Here is a 19,854-nt window from a genome sequence, read left to right on the forward strand (position 1 = left end):
CATGCCTAAGGCGGGACTAGAACTCACCGTCTCCTGGGGATCGGTCCAAAGTCACTCAGCTGGCTTACATGCCTAAGGCGGGACTAGAACTCACCGTCTCCTGGGGATCGGTCCAAAGTCACTCAGCTGGCTTACATGCCTAAGGCGGGACTAGAACTCACCGTCTCCTGGGGATCGGTCCAAAGTCACTCAGCTGGCTTACATGCCTAAGGCGGGACTAGAACTCACCGTCTCCTGGGGATCGGTCCAAAGTCACTCAGCTGGCTTACATGCCTAAGGCGGGACTAGAACTCACCGTCTCCTGGGGATCGGTCCAAAGTCACTCAGCTGGCTTACATGCCTAAGGCGGGACTAGAACTCACCGTCTCCTGGGGATCGGCCCAAAGTCACTCAGCTGGCTTACATGCCTAAGGCGGGACTAGAACTCACCGTCTCCTGGGGATTGGTCCAAAGTCACTCAGCTGGCTTACATGCCTAAGGCGGGACTAGAACTCACCGTCTCCTGGGGATTGGTCCAAAGTCACTCAGCTGGCTTACATGCCTAAGGCGGGACTAGAACTCACCGTCTCCTGGGGATTGGCCCAAAGTCACTCAGCTGGCTTACATGCCTAAGGCGGGACTAGAACTCACCATCTCCTGGGGATTGGCCCAAAGTCACTCAGCTGGCTTACATGCCTAAGGCGGGACTAGAACTCACCGTCTCCTGGGGATTGGCCCAAAGTCACTCAGCTGGCTTACATGCCTAAGGCGGGACTAGAACTCACCGTCTCCTGGGGATTGGCCCAAAGTCACTCAGCTGGCTTACATGCCTAAGGCGGGACTAGAACTCACCGTCTCCTGGGGATCGGCCCAAAGTCACTCAGCTGGCTTACATGCCTAAGGCGGGACTAGAACTCACCGTCTCCTGGGGATCGGCCCAAAGTCACTCAGCTGGCTTACATGCCTAAGGCGGGACTAGAACTCACCGTCTCCTGGGGATCGGTCCAAAGTCACTCAGCTGGCTTACATGCCTAAGGCGGGACTAGAACTCACCGTCTCCTGGGGATCGGCCCAAAGTCACTCAGCTGGCTTACATGCCTAAGGCGGGACTAGAACTCACCGTCTCCTGGGGATCGGCCCAAAGTCACTCAGCTGGCTTACATGCCTAAGGCGGGACTAGAACTCACCGTCTCCTGGGGATCGGCCCAAAGTCACTCAGCTGGCTTACATGCCTAAGGCGGGACTAGAACTCACCGTCTCCTGGGGATTGGCCCAAAGTCACTCAGCTGGCTTACATGCCTAAGGCGGGACTAGAACTCACCGTCTCCTGGGGATTGGCCCAAAGTCACTCAGCTGGCTTACATGCCTAAGGCGGGACTAGAACTCACCGTCTCCTGGGGATTGGCCCAAAGTCACTCAGCTGGCTTACATGCCTAAGGCGGGACTAGAACTCACCGTCTCCTGGGGATTGGCCCAAAGTCACTCAGCTGGCTTACATGCCTAAGGCGGGACTAGAACTCACCGTCTCCTGGGGATTGGCCCAAAGTCACTCAGCTGGCTTACATGCCTAAGGCGGGACTAGAACTCACCGTCTCCTGGGGATTGGCCCAAAGTCACTCAGCTGGCTTACATGCCTAAGGCGGGACTAGAACTCACCGTCTCCTGGGGATTGGCCCAAAGTCACTCAGCTGGCTTACATGCCTAAAGCGGGACTAGAACTCACCGTCTCCTGGGGATTGGCCCAAAGTCACTCAGCTGGCTTACATGCCTAAGGCGGGACTAGAACTCACCGTCTCCTGGGGATTGGCCCAAAGTCACTCAGCTGGCTTACATGCCTAAGGCGGGACTAGAACTCACCGTCTCCTGGGGATTGGCCCAAAGTCACTCAGCTGGCTTACATGCCTAAGGCGGGACTAGAACTCACCGTCTCCTGGGGATTGGCCCAAAGTCACTCAGCTGGCTTACATGCCTAAGGCGGGACTAGAACTCACCGTCTCCTGGGGATTGGCCCAAAGTCACTCAGCTGGCTTACATGCCTAAGGCGGGACTAGAACTCACCGTCTCCTGGGGATTGGCCCAAAGTCACTCAGCTGGCTTACATGCCTAAGGCGGGACTAGAACTCACCGTCTCCTGGGGATTGGCCCAAAGTCACTCAGCTGGCTTACATGCCTAAGGCGGGACTAGAACTCACCGTCTCCTGGGGATTGGCCCAAAGTCACTCAGCTGGCTTACATGCCTAAGGCGGGACTAGAACTCACCGTCTCCTGGGGATTGGTCCAAAGTCACTCAGCTGGCATGAACTCACTGTTTCCTGGTTTCTAGCCTGCTGGTTGGGGAATTCTGGGAGTTGAAGTCCACAAGTCTTAAAGTTGCCAAGCTTGGAGATCCCAGGACTAGAAGGACCTTTCATACAGCCTATCCACTTGCATGAACTCGTGGGGGGGGGATTTCTCGGGGAAGGATTCTGTGGGTACCTTTCCATTAAGGGATTAGGAAAGAAGGGCCTGGAATGGCATTCTTAGTAACAACGGCTCACTTTGGAAAAATTTACTTCCAAAGGCCAGGATGATTTCCACGCTACTAACCTTTAAGAAGTCTGTATGAATTAAGCTTTTGGTGCAAAAAATCATAATTAGCCATGAGGGTTAGGGTTTTAATCAGGGGTCAGCTGCTGGGAGTTCACAAGGGTTCGGCAGAACCTCTAGCTAAGATTCTGTGCAGTTCGGAGAATCCCCAAATCCCACTCCTGGCTGGCCGCACCCACCGCTCCCCTCACAGGAGTCCCCACACGGCCCGTTTTGGATGCAAGTAAGTGCAGGGCGCATGCGGAGCAGTGGTGGGTTTCAAAATTTTTTACTACCAGTTCTGTGGATGTGGCTTGGTGGGTGTGGCAGGGGAAGGATACTGTAAAATCTCCATTCCCACCCCACTCCAGGGGAAGGTTACTGCAAAATCCCCATTTCCTCCTGATCAGCTGGGACTCGGGAGGCAGAGAATAGATGGGGGCGGGGCCAGTCAGAATTTTTACTACCGGTTCTCCGAACTACTCAAAATTTCCGCTACCGGTTCGCCAGAACTGATTAGAACCTGCTGAAACCCACCTCTGATGCGGAGCGTCAGGAAGGATGAAAAGCAGGCCTACCGGAAGTTCGGGAAGGCCTACGGAGCCTGGGGAGGCCGTTTTCGTCCTCCCGGAAGCTCAAGGAAAGCCTCTGGAGCCCAGGGAGAACAAAAATGCCCTCCCTCCACCGTGGTTCAGGAGTCTAACTAGGCCACGCCCACCATGGCCACGCCCACCCAGCCACTGGGCAGTTGAACCCCTTGCTAAAATTTTTGAAGCCCATCCCTGGTTTTAATGGGTGTTCTTCATTGATTATTGGGATTGCTAGAAAGGTTTTGATAATTGCAAGTTGCCTGGGGCAGCAACAAAGGAGCGTAAATGAATAATTCCCACCTTCTCCACCTACCAGTTGGCCCCTTTTCAAGTTGGATGTCAAAACCTGTTATTTTCCACTTTGGAAATGAAACCGGTTCTGCTTTTCGTTGCTCACCTCAAAAGCAGCCAAATTAAAAGCCTTCCCTTTAGACAACTTTACTCAGGGGTTAAACCTGTAGCTCCCACCAACTCAACGCCATCTTTCTGCAGGGAAGGCCAATCGGAAAAATAGATATTTAGGGAAACAATTGAGCGTGTTTTGAGGGTTTCTATTTCCAAACTGTTTGTTCCCTGCTGGAAACTTTTTGAGTTGCGTGAAATCTCAGATTCCTCCCCCCACCCCCGTCCCTGCTCCGAAACTGCATGTCTTTAGCAGGAAGGAAACATCCAAGATTTTGACTGAATGGCAAAAGTTGGTGTAAGACGGTTATTATTAGACTTGCAGCTGGCAGGAAATAGATGCCCTCTTTTTGCTTTCTCCGAGCTGTCCCACCAATCGATTATTCCAAGTCAGCAATTAGCTGACAGCAGCACATTTCCGGGTTCCTAAAAGTGGAAGCTGAAGAAAACAGGAAAAAAGAAAAAAGGGGGCTGGATGACCAAATGATAGCCTCTTGAGAGACCTGCGTCGTTTAAAAACAAAAGCAGATAATTGTGCAAAGAATGGCTAGATTGATCCTTGATGATTTACGTGCATTTTTCTCTCTTTTTTTTCTCCAGCTCCTTTTAGGTTGACATATGCTTCCACAATTTTTAGAATAGCAGAATAATGGAATTGGAAGGGATCTTGGAGGTCTTCTAGCTCAACCCCCGCTCAAACAGGAAACCCTAAACCCATGATGGCAAATCTATGACACGCATGCCACAGGTGGCAGTTGGAGCCATATCAGTGGGCACGCAAGCGTTGCCATAGCTCAGCCACCTGATTTTTTGGGCCTTCTGGGCCCACTAGAAGTCGGCAAATAGACCGTTTCCAGCCTCCGGAGGGCCTCCGGGTGGTTGGGGAAGGCCGTTTTCGCCCTCCCCAGGCTCCTAGAAAGGCTCTGGAGTCTAGAGTGAAAAACAGGACTTCCGGTCAGGGATGAAATGCTCCCGGTTCGGACCGGATCACCCGATCCGGTAGCGATGGAGGCGGGTGGTTCAGAGAACCGGTAGCAAAAATCCCTGCCCCCCCCCATGCTCAGCTGAGCCGCACAATCATCAGAGGCTTTGTTTTTTTAACTTTTAAAAGCATTTTTTCTACAACCTCTTCGGCCGAAAAAATGCTTTTAAAAGTAAAAAAAAAAAAAAAAGCCTCTGCCGATCAGGCAACTCAGCTGGGATCGTCAGAGCTTTTTGAAAGCATTTTTTTTACAACCTCTTCGCCGAAGAGGTTATTGGAAGTTACTTATTGGAAGTTACAACCGCGCTGAAACAAGTGACTTACGACCATTTTTCAGACTTACGACCCCATGGTCACATGATTAAAATTTGGGCATTTGGCAACTGGCATGTATTTATGACAGTTACAGGGTCCTGGGCAGGGGTGGACTGCTGGGGATTCGCAGGGGTTCGAGAGAACCTCTAGGTAAGATTCTGTGCAGTTCGGAGAACCCCCAAATCCCACTCCTGGCTGGCCCCGCCCACCCCGCCCCTGCCAGGAGCCCCCATGTGGCCCGTTTTGGATGCAGATAAGTGCAGGGTACGCATGGAGGCTCAGGGAGGGTGAAAAACAGACCTACTGGAAGTTCAGGAAGGCCGTAAACGGGCCTGTTTCTGGCCTCCAGAGGGCCTCCGGAGCCTGGGGAGGCCGTTTTCACCCTCCCGGAGGCTCGAAAAAAGCCTCCAGAGCCCAGGGAGGACAAAAATGCCTCCCCCACCATGGTGCAGGAGGCCAACTAGGCCACACCCACCATGGCCACGCCCACCCAGCAAGCGGGCAGAGAACCCCTTGCTAAAATTTTTGAAGCCCACCCCTGGTCCCAGGGTCATGTGATCACCTTTTGTGACCTTCTGACAAGCAGAGTCAATGGGAAGCCATTTAAAAACCGTGTTACTGACTTAACAACTTTTTACTTTACTTTTACTTTTATTTGATTTGTATACCGCCCTACTCCCGAAGGACTCAGGGCGGTGAACAGCCAACAATAAAATACATACATACAAAATTTAAAAAAGCAGAAATAAAATCGAATTAAATAGTTTGGCCCAGACAGATTAAAACCCCAATCAATTTAAAACAAATTTAAACTTTGAGGATTAAAAAATATTAAACATATTAAAATATTAAAATTATTTTAAAAAGAGGGAGAAAGTTAGGCCAGGCCCGCCTGGTGAAATAAAAAGGTCTTAAGCGTGCGACGGAAGGTGCGTAGATCTGGGATCCTCTGGGGGGAGCTCGTTCCAGATAGTAGGTGCCCCCACAGAAAAGGCTCTCCCCCTGGGGGGGCCGACATTGTTTGGCCGACGGCACCCGGAGGAGCCCCTCTCTATGAGAGCGTACCGGCCGGTGGGAGGCTATTGCTGGTAGTAGGCGGTCCCGCAAGTACCCAGGTACTGCAGTGAGTCACTTAACAACCGTCATAAAATGGGGCAAAACTCCGTTAACAACTGTCGCGCTTAGCAACGGAAATGTTGGGCACAATTGTGGTCATAAATCAAGGACTACCTGTACTAATGATGCTAATTGCTGTAGTGGAAGGGAGGGGGGATGTTTTCATTTGGAGTTTTGAACCCCTCCCCAGAGAACTATTATCTGATTGCTGTCTATGGGCAAGCTCACCCTCTGCTTCCCCATAGACAGCAACGGAATAGTAAGTGCTTCTGTTTTTGAAGCTTTTCTTTGTTGAAATTGCTCCCTGGGGCAGATCAATATTTTAGGACAAATATTTCCCTAATGCAGGATTGATTTTGCTAACTAGGCCACTCTGCCTTCAGAGAAATCTGGTAGCGTGGTACTATAATTGAGCAAAAGCGTTGTTTGCCAGCATTAATTTGGGACCTGCTCCAACAAGATTTGCTGTTTTCCTTTTTTTTTTTTTAAAGAAAAAAGAGATTGACAAAAAGTATTGCTTCAGCATGTCCAAGAACAAGATGCAAAGATTTGCTTGCAATCAGCAAAGGTTGCATCAGGGTTTTTTTTGTTTTTTTTTTAATTTGATTTATATGCCGCCCTTCTCCGGAGACTCAGGGCAGCTTACAATGCGTTAAGCAATAGCCTTCATCCTTTTTGTATATTTATACAAAGTCAGCTTATTGCCCCCACAATCTGGGTCCTCAATTTACCTACCTTAGAAAGGATGGAAGGCTGAGTCAACCTTGAGCCTGGCGAGATTCGAACCTGCAGTAATTGCAGGCAGCTGGTCTTAATAACAGGGTGCTTTAGACCACTGTACTACCAAGGCTCTTATTATTTTCAAACTACTTAAGGCCATGAAATTTGCCCGTTTAAAAGAAGAAACTTCCCAGAAGCCCTGATCAAAAGGCAAAACTCTAGAGATGGAAATGAATTTAATTTGAGTGAAGGTTCTTTTTTTATTTTATTTTAATTTTGCCGTTAGTCTTTCCCAGAACCTTATCAAATGTTCATGGAATTTTAGAAACCATATGACTAAAATGATTCCCCCGTTGCATGAAATTCTCATTCGGTCTCTTTCAAGGACTTTAGAGTTTACCCTACGCATGGAAAAACCTTCAAATATTTCTGCCTCATATTGTACCTCTCTCTCTCTCTCCCTCCCTCTCTCCTTCTCTCTCTCTCTCTCTCCCTCTCTCCTTCTCTCTCTCATCTTTTTCCTTCTCTCCTTCTCTCTCTCATCTCCCACCCTCTTATCTCTCTCCCTCCTCTCCCTCCCTCCTTCTCTCTCTTCTCTCTCCCTCTCTCCTTCTCTCATCTCTCTCCCTCTCCTTCTCTCTCTCATCTCCCTCCCTCTCCTTCTCTCTCTCATCTCTCTCCCTCTCCTTCTCTCTCATCTCCCTCCCTCTCCTTCTCTCTCTCATCCTTCTCCTTCTCTCTTCCTCCCTCTCTCCTTCTCTCTCATCTCCCTCTCTCCTTCTCTCTCTCATCTCCCACCCTTTTATCTCTCTCCCTCCTCTCCCTCCCTCCCTCCTTCTCTCTCTTCTCTCTCCCTCTCCTTCTCTCTCATCTCCCTCCCTCTCCTTCTCTCTCTCATCTCTCTCCCTCTCCTTCTCTCTCATCTCCCTCCCTCTCCTTCTCTCTCATCTTTCTCCTTCTCTCCTTCTCTCTTCCTCCCTCTCCTTCTCTCTCATCTCCCTCTCTCCTTCTCTCTCTCATCTCCCACCTTTTATCTCTCTTCCTCCTCTCCCTCCCCCTCTCCTCCCTCCCTCTCTCCTTCTCTCATCTCTCTCCCTCTCCTTCTCTCTCTCATCTCCCTCCCTCTCCTTCTCTCTTCCTCCCTCTCTCCTTCTCTCTCTCATCTCCCTCTCTCCTTCTCTCTCATCTCCCACCCTTTTATCTCTCTTCCTCCTCTCCCTCCCCCTCTCCTTCTCTCTCATCTCTCCCTCTCCTCTCTCTCCCTCTCTCTCTCCTTCTCTCTCTCATCTATCTCCCTCTCCTTCTCTCTCTCCTCTCTCCCTCTCCTTCTCTCTCATCTCCCTCCCTCTCCTTCTCTCTCTCATCTCTCTCCCTCTCCTTCTCTCTCATCTCCCTCCCTCTCCTTCTCTCTCTCATCTTTCTCCTTCTCTCCTTCTCTCTTCCTCCCTCTCCTTCTCTCTCATCTCCCTCTCTCCTTCTCTTTCTCATCTCCCACCTTTTATCTCTCTTCCTCCTCTCCCTCCCCCTCTCCTCCCTCCCTCTCTCCTTCTCTCATCTCTCTCCCTCTCCTTCTCTCTCTCATCTCCCTCCCTCTCCTTCTCTCTTCCTCCCTCTCTCCTTCTCTCTCTCATCTCCCTCTCTCCTTCTCTCTCATCTCCCACCCTTTTATCTCTCTTCCTCCTCTCCCTCCCCCTCTCCTTCTCTCTCATCTCTCCCTCTCCTCTCTCTCCCTCTCTCTCTCCTTCTCTCTCTCATCTATCTCCCTCTCCTTCTCTCTCTCCTCTCTCCGTCTCTCTCCCTCCCTCTCTCCTTCATCTCTCTCCCTCTCTCCTCTCTCTCCCGCCCTCTCTCCTTCTCTTTCATCTATCTCCCTCCCTCCTCTCTCTCCCTCCCTCTCTCCTTCTCTCTCTCATCTCCCTCCCTCCTTTCTCTCATCTCTCTCCCTCTCCTTTCTCTCATCTCTCTCCCTCTCCTTCTCTCTCTCATCTCTCTCCCTCTCTCTCCTCCCTCCCTCTTTCTCTCATCTCTCTCCCTCCCTCCTTCTCTCTCATCTCTCTCCCTCTCTCCTTCTCTCTCTCCTCTCTCCATCTCTCTCCCTCCCTCTCTCCTTCATCTCTCTCCCTCTCTCCTCTCTCTCCCGCCCTCTCCTTCTCTTTCATCTATCTCCCTCCCTCCTCTCTCCCTCCCTCTCTCCTTCTCTCTCTCATCTCCCTCCCTCCTTTCTCTCATCTCTCTCCCTCTCCTTTCTCTCATCTCTCTCCCTCTCCTTCTCTCTCTCATCTCTCTCTCTCTCTCCTCCCTCCCTCTCCTTTCTCTCATCTCTCTCCCTCCCTCCTTCTCTCTCATCTCTCTCCCTCTCTCCTCTCCCTCTCTCTCCCCCCTCTCTCCTTCTCTCTCTCATTTCCTTCCCTCTCCTCTCTCCCTCCCTCTTTATCTCTCTCATCTCTCTCCCTCTCTCCTTCTCTCTCATCTCCCTCCCTCTCTCCTTCTCTCTCTCATCTATCTCCCTCTCTCCTCTCTCCCTCTCTCCTTCTCTCTCATCTCCCTCCCTCTCTCCTTCTCTCTCATCTCCCTCCCTCTCTCCTTCTCTCTCTCATCTATCTCCCTCTCTCCTCTCTCCCTCTCTCCTTCTCTCTCATCTCCCTCCCTCTCTCCTTCTTTCTCATCTCCCTCCCTCTCTCCTTCTCTCTCTAATCTCCCTCCCTCTCTCCTTCTCTCTCTCAGCATCCTCATGGTCATGTGATCAAAATTCAGAGGCTTGGTAACTGACTTGTATTTATGACGGTTGCTGTGTCATGGGGGTCATGCGAACCCCTTTTGCAATCATCTAATCAGCAAAGTCAATGGGGAAGCCAGATTCACTTAACAACCATTTTACCATCTTAGCAACTGCAGCGACTCACTTAACAACTATTGCAAGAAAGGTCGTAAAATGAGGCAAAATTCACTTAACAACTGTCTCACTTAGCCACAGAGGTTTTGGGCTCCACTGTGGTCGTACGTCGAGGACTACCTGTAACAGGTAACCAAGCAGCTCATTTCCCAGGATTATTTTCCTCTTCCCTTTTATTAAAATATAGCATTGATATTTAAAATTACGGAGGTGGGGGCATTGATTCTCATTCAGAGCAAGCCACAAGCCAGCTTTTGCAGCAGTTTAAACGCTCAGCTCATTAAGGTTCAGGCAACCGAAGCAAATGAATGGCTTAGTTCCTGCTTGGCAGGGGCTGGAAATGCATCTATCAAATTACTTATTAAGCTTGCTTGATTGCCTCCCCCTCCCCCACCCCGATTTGGAAATCGATGGATAGAGTGACTTTTGCAAGAATATGGGAAGAGCCCTATGCTGAGATTCCCTGTTTGCTGCTGGGACGATCTTGTAGGCTTTTATTTTTATTTTTATTTTTTTATTGAAAAAGTTTTTCAAATACAGATTTTCCCCCCATTTTTCTCCCCCCCTCCTCCCTAACCCCCCCTCTCCACCCCTCCCCCTGTGACTTCTTCAAAGTAAGATCCAAATTCATAACAGATTATATAATACTTTACCATCCCCTTACTCCATCCCCCAAATACTGACCCTTTCTTTCTAATAATATTATTATATCCCCCTTTTACTATACATTTCAAAATAACATTCTACTATAACATTATGTAATAACTTCTGATTTAGCATAGTAATATTATTATAACTCCCAATTTAACAATAATCTGCCCTTTTTCTCCTCCCCATACATATATCTCTTAAATCAAACCTTTTATGTATATTAATATAACATTTCAAAACAACCTTCCACTTTAAGACTATATAATAAATCCTAATTTAACGTTTAATCTTTTGTGTATATTAATATAACATTTCAAAGCAGCCTTGTAGGCTTTTAGACTAGGACCGTGATGGCGAAGCATTGCCTTAGCTCAGCTCCAGCGCACATGCGTGTACCAGCTAGCTAATTTTCTGGACTTCCAGGCCCACCGGAAGTCGGGAAATGGGCCATTTCCAGCCTCTGGAGAGCCTCCGGGGGGCTGGGGAAGGCTGTTTTTGCCCTCCCCAGGCTCCAAGAAAGCCTCTGGAAGGCAAAAAACAGGCCTATTGGGGCCACCGTGACATTGTGTGCCAAAAGGGTGGGGAGCGTGGGGGGTTCTGCATGCAGGCGCGGGGCACATTGAATTACGGGTGTGGGCACGTGTGCACGCGACACCCCCACCCCGCACTCCCCCTGCTTTTGGCATGCGATGGCAAAAAGGTTAGCCGTCACTGGACTAGGAGAAATGTAGATAGCAATAGCACTTAGATTTATATACTGCTTCACGGGACTTTACAGCCTTCTCTAAGCAGTTTACAGAGTCAGCCTGTTGGCCCAAACAGTCTGGGTCCTCATTTGACCCACCTTGGAAGGATGGAAGGCTGAGTCAACCTTGAACTGGTTGGGTTTGAACTCCTGGCAGTGGGCAAAGTTAGCTTGCAATGCTGCATTCTAACAGGAAGGGAGGGAGAGAGGAAGGGAGGAAGGGCAATATCAATAGCACTTAGACCAGTGTTTCTCAACCTTGGTAGCTTGAAGATGGGTGGACTTCAACTCCCAGAATCCCCCAGCCAGCAGCACTGGCTGGGGGATTCTGGGAGTTGAAGTCCACCCCGCTTCAAGCTTCCAAGGTTGAGAAACACTGCCTTAGACTTATATACCGCTTCACAGTGCATTACAGCCTTCTCTAAGCAGTTTAAAGAGTCAGCCTGTTGCCCCAAACAGTCTGAGTGCTCATTTTACCGACCTCGGAAGGATGGAAGGCTGAGTCAACCTTGAGCTGTCATGTCAGGTTCGAACTCATGGCTGTGGGCAGAGTTATCCTGCAATGCTGCATTCTAACCACCACGGCTCTTAGGCCATGCATGTCATTTCTGGCTCTCAGAGGTTTCAGGAAAAGGATATCAAGAATAAGAATGGGGAATCATGAAATCTCTGCTGTGAATGTCCTAGGACAGTGATGGCTAATCTTTTTGCCATCACGTGCCAAAAGTGTGGGAGCGTGGGGGGGGTGTCACACGTGCATGTGCCCATACCTATAAATGCGCCCCCCCTGCGCATGTGGGCGTGACCCCCCTGCGTGACCCCCACTTTTGGCATGCGATGACACGATGGGCCCAGTAGGCCCGTTTTTTGCTCTCCCCAGGCTCCAGAGGTTTTCTAGGAGACTGGGGAGGGCGAAAACGGCCTTCCCCACCTCACCGGAGGCCCTCCAGAGGCCGGAAACAGCCGGTTTCCCAACCTCCGGTGGGCCCAGAAGTCCTGAAAATCAGCTGGCCGGCGCGCACATGCATGCTACAGCTGAGGTAGGGCCAGTGGTGGGTTCCGCCCGGTTCTCCCGAGCCGGTAGCGGTGACGATGTGACCTCATCGAACCGGTTCTGCCCCCCCGCCCTTCCACCCCCCCCGCGCCCCCCCGCGTTATTCTTACCTTTTATTTGGCTCCACCCCCAATCTATTGCTGCCTCCTGACTCCCAGCAGATGGCTAGAGGGAAAAAAACTGTTTAAACTCTTGCCGCGGGGCTTCAAAGGGCCGCCCTACAGCTGATCAGTGTTAAAAGCAAACAAATGAGTAGACCAGTGCCTGCAAAAATACATGAGTAGATCAGTGCCTGCAAAAATAAATGGGTAGACCAGTGCCTGCAAAAATACACGAGTAGATCAGTGCCTGCAAAAATAAATGGGTAGACCAGTGCCTGCAAAAATACATGAGTAGACCAGTGCCTGCAAAAATACACGAGTAGATCAGTGCCTGCAAAAATAAATGGGTAGACCAGTGCCTGCAAAAATACATGAGTAGACCAGTGCCTGCAAAAATACATGAGTAGATCAGTGCCTGCAAAAATAAATAGGTAGATCGGTACAGCTCTGCAAGCAGTTAAAAGCCTGGTAGACCAGTACCTCTGCTAAATCCTAAATAATTGTCACATGACCATCAAGCCATGCCCACAAAATAAGCCACGCCCACAGAACCGGTAGTAAAAAAAATTTAGAACCCACCCCTGGGTAGGGCAATGCTCGTGTGCCCACCAATATGGCTCCGTATGCCATCTGTGGCACCCGTGCCATAGGTTTTCCATCACGGTCCTAGGACGATGGCCTGAGGCCAACTGCCCGCTGCTGGCCTCAGTTCTCCCATCTGCAGTATGGGCACAATTAATATAATTTGCCCCCCCCACTGTTGACAGCCTGAGGCTTGAAAAATGCTAAGCAGGCTTGAAGCTGGGTAGAAGTCTGAGCCTGGATAGCTCAGCAGACTAAAAGCATTGTAATTAACATCCAGCTGCCTGCAATTACTGTAAGTTCGAATCTTACCAGGCTCAAGGTTGACTCAGCCTTCCATCCTTTCTAAGGTAGGTTAAATGAGGACCCAGTTTGTGGGGGCAATAAGCTGACTTTGTATAAATATACAAAAGTATGAAGGCTATTGCTTAACACACTGTAAGCCGCCCTGAGTCTCCGGAGAAGGGCGGCATATAAATCAAATTAAAAAAAAAAAAAAAAAAGTTGGGTTGGAGACTGTCAGGAAACCCGGGCAGTGGGCATCCTGCAGCTATGTAGACAATTGCATGGAAATTGAACGGGGCTCGGCCACTGTCAGACCCCCCTATCGTCTTTTTTCAAAGGTTAATAATTAATTTGCCAATCACTTGTACAGGTAGCCTTGACTTACGACCACAACTGAGTCCAAGCTTTCTGTTGCTAAGCGAGACACTCAGTTAACGTTTTAGCCCCATTTTACCGCCTTTCTTGCCACCGTTGCTAAGTGAATCGCTGCAATGGTTATGTTAGCGACACGGTTGTTAAGTGAATCTGGCTTCCCCATTGACTTGGCTTGTCAGAAGGTCACATGACCCACGGGACACTGCGACCGTCATAAATACGAATCAGTTGCCGGGCACACTGAATGTTGATCTGAACGTGAGCGGGGGGATGTTGCAACAGCCGTAAGTGGGAAAAACAGTCATTTTTTCAGTGCCGCTGTAGCTTCGAACGGTCACTAAATGAACTGTTGTAAGTCAAGGATTACCTGTATTTAGTCCTTCCATCAACACTATGCCGCTGTTGTGGCTCCGTTACCTGAGCCTGTGTCATCGGCAGGAGAGGACTCCAAGAGTGAAGGAGAGGAGTTGGCAAGGCCTCCCTCTCCAGGACCCTCCTCTCTGGCAATGCCTTCGGTGTCCGCCGAAGGGCAAGAGATAGGGCCGGGGCCAAGCACGTCCACGCAGCCACAGATGGACAGTGATGAGGGTAATCAGTCTTGGATGGATCCATGCCAGCGTCGCAGAGATAAGCGCGCGCAACAGAAGAAAAGGCGTGCCCGAGATTAGACTGAGTCACTGGACCACACCCCACAGGGTATATAAGGGGGTGAGGTGGCCATTCAGACTCTGTGACGGACAAAGCTGAAAGCCATTCTGCATTGCCGGACTTTTTGCTATAGACTTTGCTGGATTATCTCTGGACTTGATTGACTCCGTAATTATTGAGCTGTTTCTTTTGATGTACCAGGAGTGGGGAGAAGTTATCTCTCCTCTTCGTAAATAATAAACTCTTGGCAGGCAGCCACTAGGTTGTTGCCAACTTCCGTTATCATAAGGAAAAGGATTTTGCCGGCTGGTTTGGTCTTTAACTCTTGAACGTCTGTTGGTGTGTGTGCATGTAGTTGGGGACAGAACAGCCGCCTACATAATGAAGTAAAGTGATCCAGCATTATGCACTAGTGAAAGTCTTATTTACAAAACCAATATGTTTTTTTCTAGGTATGTGCAGAATAAGATACATAAGAAATCGAGTCTTAACCTAGTTAATTTCCCCAGGTCTTAAGTGTCTTTCCCTCCCTTTTTCCTTGTGATTTATTGTGGTTGTTCTCCCTTTCCTTATCTCAGTTACCGGCAGGGGAATGTCTCCGGGTTTTTTCCTTCCAGCTGTCTTGCAGCCAAAGAAAACCTTTAACTCACAAACGTCCACCGATTCAGCATCTCAATTTTTCTACACACTGCAGAAACCTTCCTCCTGGCCTTTCACACTCTCATAAGCTCCTCCATGCTATTCTTCCTTTTCTCCATGCTACTCTTCCTTTTCTCCATGCTATTCTTCCTTTTCTCCATGCTATTCTTCCTTTTCTCCATGCTATTCTTCCTTTTCTCCATGCTACTCTTCCTTTTCTCCATGCTATTCTTCCTTTTCTCCATGCTATTCTTCCTTTTCTCCATGCTACTCTTCCTTTTCTCCATGCTACTCTTCCTTTTCTCCATGCTATTCTTCCTTTTCTCCATGCTACTCTTCCTTTTCTCCATGCTACTCTTCCTTTTCTCCATGCTATTCTTCCTTTTCTCCATGCTACTCTTCCTTTTCTCCATGCTATTCTTCCTTTTCTCCATGCTATTCTTCCTTTTCTCCATGCTATTCTTCCTGGACTTCTGCCACCTCTGGGTCTTTTCTCCACCCCAAATTAACCACTATAGCATCTGAAATACGACCTCCCCCGTTTTCCTTTCTCTTTGCATAGTCTATATCGAAGGCATATGCAAGAGCCTCCTATCGTTTTCCTTTTTCCTGTCTGCCTTCTCATCTCTTTTTCCTTCCTCCCATCCCCCCTTCCTTCCTTCCTTCCTTCCTTCCTCCTCCTCCCCCCACCTTTCCTTCTCATTTCTTCTTCCTTCCTCCCATCTCTTCTCTTTCCTCCCCCTTCCTTCCTTCCATCCATCCATCCATCCATCCTTCCTCCTTATCTCCCTTCCCCCTCCTCTCCCTCCATCCTACCCCTTCTTCCTTCCTTCCTTCCTCCTCCCTCCCACCTTTCCTTCTCATCTCTTCTTCCTTCCTCCCATCTCTTCTCTTTCTTCCCCCTTCCATTCATTCATCCATCCATCCTCCTTCTTACCTCCCTTCCCACTCCTCTCCCTCCCTCCCACCTTCTTCTTTCCTTCCTTTCTTCCTTCCTTCCTCCCTCCCTCCCTCCCTCCCTTATTCTCATTTCTTCCCTTTCTCCCTCTCTGCCATCCCCTCTTTCTCCCCTCTTCTATCCCCTTCCACTTCTCTGCTCCTTCCTTTCCCTGCCCTGTTTCCCTCTCCTCCCTCCTATTTTCATTGGGTGAATTGATGTTTACAAGCATTTGGAAAAGCCTATTATACATCATCTTCCTCAATAATATCAGCCAAAAGAAGTAACCTGGTCTAGCAAGCCACATGGTGACGAGTGTCCTGTAATCTAAGATTCAGAAAATCCCAAGAAAAGTACAGGACACACCCAGGACACACCCACCTGGAGAGCAGAACAATTAATTGAGCTGTCAGCCAGGAGGAGGAGGAAGAGGAGGAGGAAGAGGAGGAGGAGATGGTCTCAGTCTATGGGCTCCAATTCATCATACAGACTCCCTTTGCTAGGAAACAAAATAAAGCAACGAAGAACATTTGAAAAACTGAAAAAACAAGGAGGGAAACCTGCAAAACACTCTTTCCTGTCAAGTCATATTGTTGGGACCATCCCTGCTGTAGCGTAATTTTTTAAAAGTGCACAAACATACACCTAGACACAAACTATATATACTATAACATAAGCCTGATGATGGCAGATGAGATTCTGTCGAAACGTCGCTTCTACCCTTTTAGGTATATGTTCACAATTACACGGGAAGAAACCCGAAATATTAACTGTACACACATATATACCTGTTTCAACTCCCAGAATTCCCTAGGCAGAGTGCTGGCTGGGGAACTCTGGGAGTTGAGGTCCAGACATCTTAATGTTGCTAAGATGGAAAAACACTGTAGTCCATCTAGTTAACATTTTTTTGCAAAAAGCCCATTTTAAGAATGTCTACATGTCTGGAGGCCTGTTTTGTTCCCGAAAGAGAATTCTTACGCAAGAGAAGAAAACTTTATGAAGATAGTGGAGACGGCTGAAGGGCTAAATACACACTTAAGAAACTCATCCCTGCTTAGATAAGCGAGCCAGGAAAGGCCCGCGAACCCTCAAAGGATGTGTATGCGTATAAAACTTGGCATATAATTTAAACTACTGTCCAGCCTCTCCTTTTGAGGAGGCACCCACAATTATTAAACTGATCGTTTACATCTGATCTCCTTTGGTGGTATTGATTTTCCTGGAGGGACGTCTGGAGCAATCACCGGGTTTTGAGTGTCAAAATCCTCTCTCGCCTAATTAAAATAATCTTTGGAGAAAGTAGTATAAAATAGCTTCCCAAAAATATAATATAATCATATACTATATAATTATATAATTAATAATTGTATTATAGTGTGGTATGGTACAGTATGGTATAATATCATAGGATGGTGTAGTGTAGTGTAGTGTAGTGTAGTGTAGTGTAGTGTAGTGTAGTGTAGTATCAGTGGTGGGTTGCTACCGGTTCACCCCGGTTTGGGCGGAAGTAGCAGCGGCGGGAGGCTCTGCCCACCCACCCGGACATCATCAAATATGATCTGTGCATGCGTAGAAGCTTCTGCGCATGTGCAGATGTGGTGCACACGCGAGTGAAGCGAGCAAGTGCATGCGAGCGAACCAATAGCAAAGGTAAGTGAAACGCATCCCTGTATAATAGTATTAGTATTAGTATTAGTATTAGTATTAGTATTAGTATTAGTATTAGTATTAGTATTAGTATTAGTATTAGTATTAGTATTGTATTTGTATTAGTATTAGCATTAGCATTAGCATTAGTATAATATTATTATAGTATTAGTATAGTATAGTATTAGTATAGTATAGTATAGTATTAGTATTAGTATTAGTATAGTATTAGTATAGTATTAGTATAGTATAGTATTAGTATAGTATAGTATTATTATAAGTATATTATAGTATTAGTATAGTATAGTATAAGTATAATATAGTATTAGTATAGCATTAGTATAGCATTAGTATTAGTATAGTATAGTATTAGTATAGTATAGTACTGGTATTACTATTAGTATTACTATTTAGTATAGTGTAGTATTACTATAGTATTAGTATTAGTATTAGTATTAATATTAGTATAGTATTAGTATTAGTATTAGTATTAGTATTAGTATTAGCATTAGTATAGTATTAGCATTAGTATAGTATTAGTATTAGTATTAGTATTAGTATAATATTAATATAGTATTAGTATAGTATAATATTAGTATAGTATAGTATAAGTATAGTATAAGTATAGTATAGTATTAGTATAGCATTAGTATAGCATTAGTATTAGTATTAGTATAGTATTGTATTGGTATTACTATTAGTATTACTATTTAGTATAGTGTAGTATTACTATAGTATTAGTATTAGTATTAGTATAGTATAGTATAGTATGGTGTAGGTATTGGTATAATAGTCTTTGACTTACAACCACAATTGAGCCCCACATTTCTGTTGCTAAGTGAGACATTTCTTAAGTGAGTTTGGCCCCATTTTATGGACTTTCTTGGCACATCTGTTAAGTTAGTAACCTGGTTGTTAAGTGAATCTGGCTTCCCCCCAATTGACTTTGCTTGTCAGAAGGCCACAAAAGGGGATCATGCGACTCCAGGGACGCTGCAACCGTCATAAATACGAGCCAGTTGCCACATGTCTGAATTTTGACCACATGACCATGGGGGATGCTGCAACGGTCGTATGCGTGAAAAATGATCCTAAGTCACTTATTTCAGTGCCCTGGTAACTTCGGTCACTAAATGAACCGTCTGTACAGCACAGCACAACATAGCATAGCATAATATACCCCGTTGCTATTCCTGCAGAAAAACAACAAGAAATCTATTTACCTTTTGTACACAGAAATGCCACCTTGTTTTTCAATTTGGCAGCAGAATCAAGGTGTTGGCACCAGTAGTGGGTTTCAATTTCAGTCGCTACCAGTTCGCATGTGCAGAGATGTCCAGGTGGGTGGGCGGAGCCTCCCGCCGCCAGTTCGCTCAATCCAAGGCGAACCGGTAGCAACCCATCACTGGTTGGTACACAGCTGCAGTGCTCCCTGGGGTCTTGGGCAACAATAGATCTTCCCCATCTTCTGCAGCCTGATTTTATTTATTTATTAAATTGATCTGTCAATTTATTAGCTTATTATCTGAAGCAATTCTGGAACTAGATATGCCTAGTCTAAAAAAGAAAGAAAGAGAAGGCCGTGATAGCACTAGCAATAGCATTTAGGACTTATATACCACTTTACAGAGTTTTACAGCCCTCTTGAAGCGGTTTACAGAGTCAGCATCTTGCCCCCAACAATCTAGGTCAGGGGTCTGCAACCTTAAACTCTCAAAGAGCCATTTGGACCCGTTTCCCACTGTAGGAAGAAATATCCTTCTGGGTTCAGCTCCAAGTGGGGAAAAAGACACTGGAAACATGGAGACTGCTTGGAAAGATGGTTTAATGGTGGACAGGATCACATGGCTTGAGTTCCTGAACAGAAAAAAGGGGCAGATACAGCGAGTCTCCACGAGGGTTTTATGCTCTCTCTGGCTTTGAACTTCCTGGGGCCCAGAAAGTGTATCCTGATTGGTTGCCAGACTCCCAGGGGGTGGGGGTCTTAGTTAGCCTTGCTGGCTGATGTAATCTTCCCAGGTGCCATGTGGTGAGTTTCTGTTGCTAGATGGGTCCTATTATATTGCAGATGATGGTCCATTGACAAAGATTGAGTTTCTGCCTCTGGCCCATTGACAAAGGGTGGAGGCAGGAAAATGGGAGCTGCTTCATCTTTAAAACATGCTTCTCCATTTCTCATCCAGGGAAACATAATATTCTACCTTTTTAATATTTCCTAAAATATTTCATTCTTCTAGGAACGGGATGGGTGCTAATTTCCTACACCACAGAAAAGAAATCACCGGGAGCCACAAAACCTGGGTGGGCGTGGCCAACTCGACATTACTCACTCCCATCCAGTCACATGACCACCACCCCCAGCCACGCTTACCCAGGTTTTGTGCCTCCTGGTGTTACTTTAGGTAATCGCCATTACCTTCTTAGGCCAGGCGAGGAGTGACTGGGAGGGGAGGGCGAGGGACGGGACCAGCCAGTGGTGGGTTCAGCGGACAGGGAGCCACAGCACGGGGACGAAAGAGCCACATGTGGCTCCGGAGCCGCAGGTTGCAGACACCTGATCTAGGTCCTCATTTTACCCACCCTGGAAGGATGGAAAGCTGAGTCAAATGTGAGCTTGGTGAGATT

At 47.6% G+C, this 19,854-nt stretch overlaps 1 long non-coding RNA gene across 1 annotated transcript; it reads right to left on the minus strand.

Annotated features, from left to right (window-relative positions):
• Positions 1–3,829: 3,829 nt before the first annotated feature.
• On the minus strand, positions 3,830–18,769 carry LOC148114475 (uncharacterized). The gene is made up of 2 exons (XR_015733474.1): positions 18,453–18,769; positions 3,830–3,975 (listed from the first exon to the last, which is right to left on the minus strand). It is a non-coding gene; the product is annotated as an uncharacterized LOC148114475 (long non-coding RNA).
• Between the last annotated feature and the right edge of the window lie 1,085 nt (positions 18,770–19,854).

The sequence above is a fragment of the Pantherophis guttatus genome, chromosome 3 (genome assembly GCF_059756535.1).
Source record: "Pantherophis guttatus breed Tessera chromosome 3, ASM5975653v1, whole genome shotgun sequence".
Classification (NCBI taxonomy): Eukaryota; Metazoa; Chordata; class Lepidosauria; order Squamata; family Colubridae; genus Pantherophis; species Pantherophis guttatus.